Consider the following 10,379-nt stretch of genomic DNA (forward strand, 5'->3'; position numbering starts at 1 on the left):
TTTCCAAAAGCGCTTAAAAAAATTGAGAACTCTCAGTGTGAGCAAGCCCCCTCTCTCTCTTCCCATAGTGCTGGGTGTCTGTGTCATCTTGTCATACAGGAAAGCTAATTGAAAGTGCTATCCTGATGAGGCAAATATCTTCTCCACTCTCTTTCAGCTTTTCTCCCCTCTCTTCACTGCCTCTGCCCTTTTCTCTCCTCTGTCACTCTCTACTTTGTCCCCACATTGTACCCTCACAATTTAATCACTCCAATATTGTTATTAGTAACCCTAACCAAAAGCTGGCCATACATGCATCAATTTTTACCAACAGATCCTATCACTATGATCGAACCTGTTGGTTATCAACCAGCCACATCGATCGTAATTTCGATTGATCCGTGGCAAAATTTATCAATATTACTATCAAATGGAAATTTTCAGCCGATTGGACGCAGCAGTGTAGTGGCGGTAGATCAACGCAGAGGCGGCCTTAGAGGATGCAGGGCCTGGGGCGAGTGTCATATGCGGGGCCTAGAGACACAGATATGCTGTGGATACACACATACATTCTGTGTATGCGCGCGTGCGTGTGCACACACACACACAAATGCTGTGAAAGCACGCACACACTGTGGAAACACACACACACTTAATAGGTTAGATAGGTAGGTGCCCGCTGTATAGGTTAGATAGGTAGATGCCTCCAGTATAGTTTATTATTATTATTACTATTTAGTAGTTATATAGCGCCAACATATTACGCAGCGCTGTACAGTGTATATATATATATATATATATATATCTTGTCACTAACTGTCCCTCAAAGGAGCTCACAATCTAATCCCTACCATTGCCATATGTCTATATTATGTAGTGAACGTACTGTAGTCTAGGGCCAATTTTAGGGGGAGCCAATTAACTTATCCGTATGTTTTTTGGAATGTGGGAGGAAACCGGAGTGCCCGGAGGAAACCCACGCAGACACGGAGAGAACATACAAACTCTTTGCGGATAGTGCCCTGGCTGGGATTCGAACCAGGGACCCAGCGCTGCAAGGCGAGAGAGCTAACCACTACGCCACCGTGCTGCCCTTAGGTAGGTAGTTTAGGTAGGTTCCTTCAGTATAGGTTAGATAGGTAGGTGCCTCCAGTGTAGGTTAGATAGGTAGGTGCCTCCAGTGTAGGTTGGATAGGTGGGTGCCCGCATTATAGGTTAGATAGGTAGGTGCCTCCAATATAGATTAGATAAGAAGGTGCCTCCAGTGTAGGTTAGATACCTATCCAGGAAAATAAAACCGAGTGGCCCTGCGTGTACTTGTAGAAAAAACTTTATTGATACAAAAACCTTACAGCCAAACAGCAAGAACAGGAGGGAGCGCTCTTTCACATAATATTACCACCAATCACCATTAGGTAATTGCAGAACACAATCGCCCAGCCGTAGCCTATGCTGTGTTTTCCACTGATATGGTTGGATTGTATGTGGACCCACCACCGACGTACACCAAAGAGGCCTCAAAAAAGCAGCTGCAACTAAATATAGAAGAAGCTGACACGGACAGTCCCTTGGGACAACACTTCAAAGATTTCCATGGTGGAAAACCCACAGGACTCCGTTTCAAAGGGATAATAAAGCAAAAAGTCTCAAATAGAGGCGGTGATGTGGAGAATAAACTTCATAAAATAGAAGCGACTTGGATATTTAGACTGGGCACAAGAATATCACAAGGTCTCAATTCAGACTTGAATTTGGCGTACTTTTTGTAGGTGATGGAGTGTTGATGAGACCACGGACCTCACACCCAGACTAGGGAACTTGTGTTATCTATCTATTATACTTCAGACTAGTTCCAGGGTGTAGAGACCACGGACCTCACACCCAGACTAGGGAACTTGTGTTATCCATCTGTTATACTCCAGACTAGTTCCAGGGTGTAGAGACCACGGACCTCACACCCAGAGTAAGGAACTTGCGTTATCTATCTGTTATTCATCAGACTAGTTCCAGGGTGTAGAGACCAAGGACCTCACACCCAGACTAGGCATTGTTGATATCTGTTATGACTTACTGCTTTCCTGACTATCCCTTTGATCCCTGATTCGGTACCTCGCATATCTGATATTCCGTTGCCAGACCCTGCTTGCCTTGGATACCGAATCAGCCTTCTGTCTTTGTACTTTATCTGTCCGTGTGTTGCCGACCAGGCGTGCCCGACCTCGAGAGCTATCTCTCCTCTTAAGAGATAGTCTCCAGATCAGATAGTGACATCCACCTTCAGGTGTCACTCACTCTCTGGCCTTCCCACCCCCTGAGGAGTCTCAGGCTGCTGGAAGGTTCCTGTGCTCTCAGAGCAGTGTCTCTTTACTGTCTATTATCTTCTGCTCAGCAGGTGCATTACTCAGGCTGGTTTCACACCAGGACGTTGCGTTTTAGGGGACGTTATGGTCGCATAACGTGCCCCTAACGCAACGCCTGGTGCTCTCTAAGGTGGACGTCAGAGTGAGCCGCGTTGTGCAGCTCACTCTGGCGTCCGTGATGCCGTGATGCGCACTCTTGGACGCATGCGGCATCACGTGGTCCCGCCCGGCCAATCGCCGCAGAGAGCGGACGCTCCAGGAAGTAAACACTGCACGTCACTGAGTGCAGTGAATATTAATTATATTAATTAGCCATGTGCTTGGCCGCTCTCCGCTCCTCCCCAACATTACTGCTCATGTCCAAGCAGTCTAACGCGGCTCTGCCGCTTACAAAGTACTGCATGCAGTACGTTGTGTAATGGCGCAGCGTTACTGTGTAACGCAACGTGGGCGGTGATTCTGCAGATCATCAATAATCAGGTATATATCTGCATTCTTGGTGATACTGCAGATCACCAATAATCAGATTCTCTCTGCGTGCTGACACCGATCGTTACAGTTTATTTATCACAAAGTGGACACATGAGAATTAAGTATCGGCTATGCTTACATCATGAAGTTCAACAGCAGGACTGTTGATTTATTCAGTGCTTGATCCGGAGTGGTTGCAGCTGCTTTTTTGAGGCCTCTTTGGAGTGCGTCGGTGGTGGGTCCACATACAATCCAACCATATCGGTGGCAGACACAGTTAGCATAGGCTACGGCTGGGCGATTGTGTTCTGCAATTACCTAATGGTGATTGGTGGTAATATTATGTGAAGGAGTGCTCCCTCCTCTTTTTATTGGTTTTAAGTATTTTAAAGGGGGAATCCAGCTGCTGTTTGGCTGTAAGGTTTTTGTATAAATAACGTTTTTTCTACAAGCACACGCAGGGCCGCTGGGTTTTATTTTCCTATTGTACTTGACTCACGGGTTGGCCCTCCTCTGTTTGGAGTAGTGCTGTATTACATACAGTAGGTCTGCTCGCATTATTCATTACAGTATATTAGTTACCTATCTAACCTACACTGGAGGCACCTTCTTATCTAACCTATACTGAAGGCACCTACCTATCTAACCTATACTGCGGCCACCTACCTATCTAACCTACACTGGAGGCACCTACCTATCTAACCTATACTGGAGACACCTACCTACCTAACCTATACTGGGGGCACCTACCTATGTAACCTATACTGGGGCACCTAACTATGTAACCTATACTGCAGGTTCCCTCAGTATAGGTTACATAGGTAGGTGCCTCCAGTGTAGGCTAGATAGGTAGGTGCCCCGCAGCGGCGGAGGGAGCGGGCATAATAGTTACAACTCACCTTTCTTCCGCCGATCTCCCGCAGCCTCCATCTCCTTCCTGTCCCGGCATCTAGTGGCTGGATAGTGTAATGGTTAAGGGCTCTGCCTCTGACACAAGAGACCTGGGCTCAAATCTCGGCTCTGCCTGTTCAGTAAGCCAGCACCTATTTCAGTAAGGAGTTTCTTGTGCAAGTCTCCTTAACACTGCTACTGCCTACTGAGTGCGCTCTAGTGGCTGCCTCGCAAGCGCTTTGAGTCCGACAGGAGAAAGGCGCTATACAAATACTGCTATTATTAATATTATCTGTCGCATTGGTAACAGAGCCTCTTGTGATGACATGCGGTCACGTCATCACAGGGGGCGCTGTTACCAATGCGACGGATGCTGGGGGAGTACGGAGATAGAGGCTGTGGGGGATCGGCTGACGGAAGGTGAGTTGTAACTACTATGCCCGCTCTCCCACCACAGAGGGTGTGGAGCCTTCTTCAGGCACGTTGCCTGGGGTGAATGCCCCACTTGCCCCCCAAAGGGCCGCCTTTGATCGATGCTATGCTATGGGGATACAAAATTGTGCAGAATCATCAACTTTCAGGAAGATAGTGACATATTGCAACAGGATCTGGATAGGATGGCAATATGGGCACATAAATGGCAGATGAAATTCAATGTTGAAAAATGTCATGCATTTTGATGCATTAAAGGGGAAATAAATCTCAAGATGCTAACATAATATTGCCCCTGTTTAACTCTCTAGTAAGGCCACATCTGGAATATGGAATTCAGTTCTGGGCATCACATTACAGGAAAGATATTGCAGTTTTAGAGCAGGTGCAGAGACGAGCAACAAAATTGATATGAGGGATGGAAGGTCTCACTTACCAAGAAAGGTTAGATAAACTGGGTTTATTTAGTCTAGAGAAAAGACGCCTTAGAGGGGATCTAATTAACATGTATAAATACATCAGAGGGCAATATAATTGCTATGCGGATGAGCTTTTTGTCCCTAGGCCTTCTCAAAGGACTAGAGGACATGATCTGCACATGGGGAAAAATGTTTTAGTGTGAGGAAACGCGGAAAAGCCGCCGTCTCTCGAGGTGAGGCTGCTGTTTCCGCGTCCAGCATGGCGTCACAACGCGGAAAAAACGCCGCATGCCGCATGGGCAGTGCGGCGGAATCCGCATTGGTAACGGCGGAATCCGCATCAGAGGCGGCCCCCGCACTAGATACATTGCATGACAGTACTGGTGTGGCTGGGACTGATAGTCCACCAGGATTCAGACTTACACGCGCGCGAGCACAGAGGCAGAGTTTAAATAGCAGTTAGAAGGGTGTCGGCTGACCAGCTGGGTCAGCTGACAAATTCCACTGCTCTCATTGGACCAGCAATTAGGGAGGTCCTGGAAAGGTCCTAGAGTATATATACTGCTGGTTGTTCACTTGCTCTTTGTCTGGCGTGCGATCACATATGTGGGAGCACCCAGATCCGTAGTCAGATCCGCAAGTGTGCCGGGACCAGCTGGAGCTGTAATCCTACACTTAGCTAGATTCTGTTGATAGCTAAAGTACTAGTTTGATTGTGATTATATGTTATGACTTTTGCCTGCTTTGACTATCCTCCTGAACTCTGATCTTGTACCTCGATATTTCTGATACTCTGTTGCCGAACCCCGGCTCGTTCCTTGACTCTGTTTCTGCCTCCTGATTTTGTACCCCGATATATCTGATACCTCGTTGCTGAACCCTGCCTGTACTTTGACTCCGCCTTTGCCTCCTGATCTTGTACTTTATCTGTCCGTGTGTGTACGACCTGGCTTGTCCGACCTCGAGAACCGACCTTACCGTTAGAGGCGGTTCCTCGCTCTGTTAGCGATCCTTCCTCCTGAGGGTCACTTTCAGATATAACTTCCTACTGTCAGTCTGACTCCTCCCGTCTTGGAGAGCTCAGGTCTGCGGAAGGAATCCGTGCAGTACTCCTTGCTGCATTGAGGCCTTGTCCTCTAAGTGTTACTGTTACACCAAACACTACACTCTACTCAGGTGAACAGAGGTTAGTTTGTATATCGGATTATCGGTGAGACTGCAGATCATTTATAATCTGGTATATATCTGTATTTCCGGTGATACTGCAGATCACCGGTAATCAGATACTCTCTGCGCCCACCGATCGTTACAGAACGCCAGACCCAAAATACAAAATGGACGCAAACACTGATTGTCTGGGTGTACTTGCCGCTTCGGTGGACAACATCAATCAAGTACTGGGCACTCACATAACTCTTATTGATGCCCTATCAGGGTCTGTACAAACCCTCCAGACATCAGTGGATCATGTGCGATCCTCTCCTAGCTCTGACATACGTATGCCTGTACCTGAAAGCTTTTCCGGCCACAGATCTGACTTCCGGAATTTTAGGAGTAGGGTGTTGTCCTATTTTGAGTTGAGACCCCAATCTTCGGGTACTGAGACCCAGAGGGTCACGTTTATTAAAACTTTGTTGTCCGGCGACTCCCAGTCTTGGGCGTATAGCCTGCCCGCCGGAGACAAAGCTCTTACCTCTGTAGAGGAATTTTTTAAAGCTATGGCAGTAATTTACGACGATCCGGACCTTGCCTCGACTTCTGAGCGGAAGCTCAAGCTTTTGCGTCAAGGCGAAGGTCCGGTCGAAGATTACGCGGCCGAGTTTAGGAGGTGGTCAGTTACGGCCAGGTGGGACACCTATGCCCTATTAGATCATTTCTTGTCAGGGCTGTCCGATGAGGTCTCTGATTTGATGTTAAGCCAGCCCGAGCCCAGAACAGTCGATGAGGCCATCTCAGCGGCCATCCGAATCGACCGCAGGCTGCGCTACCAAAAACAGACCAGGGGTAGTTCCCGTCTCAGAGGGGTATCTTACACCACGGTCCCAGTGACTCCACCTACTACTATTTCACCTTCTCCTGTCTTGCCTCCTTCCGAGCCGATGCAGATTGCTCGGTCAAAATTAACCCAGGTAGAGCGAAGACGGAGAATGACCGAACAGCTGTGTTTGTACTGCGGTGAAGGGGGGCATATAGTACAGAACTGCCCCAATAAGCCGGGAAAACGCTGCCGCTTAGGAGTGGTGGGGGGTAACACCCTGGGCGTCCGACTTTTACCCCTAGAAGAAAAACGATTGCTTCTTCCCTGTACCGTTACGTGGGAAGATAAGACTGAGGTCACGGAAGCCTTTATCGATTCAGGCTCCGCGGCAAATTTTATGGATTTTGAGTTTGCTAAGAGATTGTGTATTCCGCTCACACCAGTACAACCACCCATCCAGGTTACGGCAGTGGATGACTCTCCTCTGCAAGGGAATCACCCACTGTCTCAGACACCAGAGGTGGGGGTCACCATAGGGGTACTGCACTGGGAAAAGTTACAGTTCTTTGTGTTGCATATGACAACCTCCACCATTATACTCGGCATGCCATGGTTGCACCTTCATTCTCCACACATTGATTGGGCCACCGGCCAACTAATTTCTTGGTCAGCACACTGCTTTCAGCGATGTTTAGGGAAGGTGACATTGGGCCAAACCAGGGTTCATGTTCAGGGGGTACCTGAGCAATATGTGGAATATTCTGATGTATTCTGTCCCAAGGCTGCAGACAAGTTACCCCCACATCGCTCTTTCGATTGCCCCATTGATATACGTTCAGGTTGTATGCCCCCCCGGGGTCATTTGTACAATTTATCTGGGCCAGAGAAATTGGCTATGCAGGAATATATCCGTGACAATTTAGCCAAAGGCTTCATCCGGCCGTCCCGATCGCCTGCTGGAGCAGGTTTCTTTTTCGTTAAAAAGAAAGACGGGGGCCTGCGGCCCTGTATTGATTACCGGGGACTAAATAAGATCACGGTAAAGAATCGCTATCCGTTACCCCTGATAGACGATTTATTTACGCAGGTCACCGATGCTAAGATCTTCTCAAAGCTGGATTTACGGGGCGCGTACAACCTGGTGCGCATTAGAAAGGGCGATGAGTGGAAAACGGCCTTTAACACGCCAGACGGGCATTACGAGTATCTGGTGATGCCCTTTGGGTTATGTAATGCCCCGGCCGTTTTCCAGGAACTCATCAACGAGGTCTTCAGAGAGGTGTTAGGGAGATTTGTGCTGGTCTATCTAGACGATATACTTGTTTTCTCCAACAACCTCTCTGAGCACAGAATGCATGTGAAATTTGTACTCAACAAATTAAGACAAAACTCACTGTACGCTAAGATTGAGAAGTGTATTTTTGAAGTCACATCTGTCGCCTTTCTGGGGTACATAATTTCCACCACGGGCCTGTCTATGGACCCCGCCAAAGTCTCCGCTGTTTTGGAATGGCCTCAGCCGGTTGGGTTGAAGTCTTTACAGCGGTTTTTAGGCTTTGCGAATTATTATAGAAGGTTCATAAAGGGGTATTCCACGGTTATTGCACCCCTCACCTGTCTTACGAAAAAAGGGGCAGATACCACCCACTGGTCTCCTGATGCATTAAGTGCTTTCTCCACTTTAAAAGATTTGTTTTGTTCCGCACCCATCCTGAGACATGTAGACACCTCTTATCCTTTTATTGTTGAGGTAGACGCCTCGGAGGTTGGGGTAGGGGCTGTGCTGTCTCAGCGGTCAGGCTTGCAGGGAAGGCTACACCCTTGTGCGTATTTCTCTCGTAGGTTCTCTCCGGCAGAGAGAAACTACGATATAGGCAACAGAGAGCTCTTAGCCATTAAACTTGCCTTTGAGGAGTGGCGTCACTGGCTGGAAGGAGCAGAACATACAATTACTGTATACACGGATCACAAGAATCTAGAATACATCGAGGGGGCTAAGAGATTAAGTCCCCGTCAGGCTCGATGGTCTTTGTTTTTTTCGAGGTTCAGGTTCATAATTACGTATACCCCGGGTAGCAAGAACATTAAGGCAGATGCCCTGTCCAGATGCTTTGAGTTGGAGACAGCACAGCCTTCTGCCCCAGAGACCATTGTCCCACAAAATTTGGTGCTGGCCGTAACAGAGACTTGGGAAGACTGGACAGAGACCTTGAGTCCTTTTCAGCAGGATGTCCCTGAGGGGAAGCCTGAGGGGGTTTTATTTGTGCCTCTGCCATTCCGTCTCCGGGTGCTACAGATATTCCATTCACACAAGAATGCGGGACATCCTGGGGCATCTAGAACGCAGGATCTTGTGGCCAGGTGCGCTTGGTGGCCGTCTCTGGCAGCCGACTGCAAAGAATTTGTTAAGGATTGTGCGGTATGTGCTAAAAGCAAACCCTCCCGGCTGGCACCTGTAGGGAGGTTGCAGCCTTTACCCACCCCGAATGAACCATGGACCCACTTGTCCATGGATTTTGTGGGTGAGCTTCCCAGATCAGAGGGCATGTCGGTCATTTGGGTGGTAGTCGACCGCTTCAGCAAGATGGCCCATTTTGTGCCCTTGAAAGGACTCCCCTCGGCCCAGGAATTGGCCGACTTGTTTATCAAACACGTGTTCCGGTTACACGGCATTCCGGAAAACATAGTGTCCGATCGGGGAGTCCAATTCGTATCTAAATTCTGGAGGGCATTCTGTCATCAAATGGGCATGAAGCTGTCGTTTTCATCGGGCTACCACCCACAGACCAACGGTCAGACGGAGAGGGTCAACCAGTCGTTAGAGCAGTTTTTGAGATGCTACGTTGCAGAGGCGCAGAATGACTGGGTCAAATTTCTGCCCTTTGCAGAATTTGCACAAAACAATTTGAAAAGTTCTTCCACTGGATTTTCTCCGGTCCAGGTTGTGTCTGCAAGATTGCCCAAATTTTCACCGTTACCAGTGGCCTCCACTCCGTTTCCAGCTCTGGAGGCTTGGCAAAGGTCTTTTAAAGACATTTGGCGGACGGTGAGAGACAGTTTGGAAAAGGCGTTTCTGAGTCAGAAGGGTCAAGCTGACAAGAAACGGTCTTTGGAGTGGAGATTCCAACCAGAAGACTTGGTTTGGGTATCCACACGTCACTTGGCCCTGAAACAGCCCTCAGACAAGTTGGGTCCCAGGTTTGTCGGGCCTTTCCCGATAGCCAGAAGGATCAACAACGTCACTTACGCTGTTGATCTTCCCGCCAGCATGTGTGGGGTAAGGTCCTTCCACGTATCCCTGCTTAAGCCAGCAGTCCATGTGGGTCCCACTCCTCCTCCTCCTGTGTTGGTGGATGACCAACCTGAGTACGAGGTAGAAAAGATTTTAGATTCACGCGTTGTACAAAACTCGGTACAATATCTCGTACATTGGAAAGGGTACGGCATTGAGGAGAGACAATGGGTACCGGGGAGTCGCATGCATGCGGACGAATTAAGGAGGGAATTTCACGCCTTACATCCCAAGAAACCTGGTAGGAGTTGTCCGGAGTCCACTCCTCGGGAGGGGGGTACTGTGAGGAAACGCGGAAAAGCCGCCGTCTCTCAAGGTGAGGCGGCTGTTTCCGCGTCCAGCATGGCGTCACAACGCGGAAAAAACGCCGAATGCCGCATGGGCAGTGCGGCGGAATCCGCATTGGTAACGGCGGAATCCGCATCAGAGGCGGCCCCCGCACTAGATACATTGCATGACAGTACTGGTGTGGCTGGGACTGATAGTCCACCAGGATTCAGACTTACACGCGCGCGAGCACAGAGGCAGAGTTTAAATAGCAGTTAGAAGGGTGTCGG

Source organism: Hyperolius riggenbachi, chromosome 4 (genome assembly GCF_040937935.1).
Source record: "Hyperolius riggenbachi isolate aHypRig1 chromosome 4, aHypRig1.pri, whole genome shotgun sequence".
NCBI lineage: Eukaryota > Metazoa > Chordata > Amphibia > Anura > Hyperoliidae > Hyperolius > Hyperolius riggenbachi.